We start from the raw sequence: 666 nt of genomic DNA, 5'->3' as shown, positions 1-666 counted from the left end.
CACTGTTCACGAGCCGATTTCGAACACGAGCCGATTTCGAACACGAGCTATTTCGAACGAGCCGAACACGCGCCAAGCCTGAGCTCGCTCAAGCTCGGCTCTTTTACAGCCCTAGTTGTGTCTTAGAATCTTGTGAGGTATATTCATGCATATGTTTTGATAAGTAACTCAAATGAATAAGCTTAAGAGCTAAATTTAATTTATGCAATATTGAATTTGAAAATGACTTTTATTATCCAAATATCATTTCAATTGTTTAAATATTTTTTGTAACAAATAAAATTATTTTTATATATCTTTTTAATTTTTTTGTATTTCATGCAAAATTAATTAAATTATTGATAAATAATTACATTACATTTTTTTTTAATCATATTTCTTTGTTTTAATTACATATTTGCATTATATAAACACACATTACATGTAAGTATATTTATAGATATGTATGCATGTAAAGCCAAAATTTTCTTTAAAACCTAATAAAAAAAAAAAAGTAAACGAGCTGAACACGAACAAGTTATTAAAGCTCAAATTATGAACGAGTCTAACACGAACAACTTTTTGTTCGCTCGTGTTCGACTCGTTTTAGGTCAAACTAAAAAAAAATTATATAATTATTTATATAATAATATATTATATATATTATTTATATAATAATATATTATA

Source organism: Phalaenopsis equestris, unplaced genomic scaffold (assembly GCF_001263595.1).
Source record: "Phalaenopsis equestris unplaced genomic scaffold, ASM126359v1 Scaffold000429, whole genome shotgun sequence".
Taxonomy (NCBI): Eukaryota; Viridiplantae; Streptophyta; class Magnoliopsida; order Asparagales; family Orchidaceae; genus Phalaenopsis; species Phalaenopsis equestris.
This window is presented reverse-complemented; position numbering follows the sequence as displayed.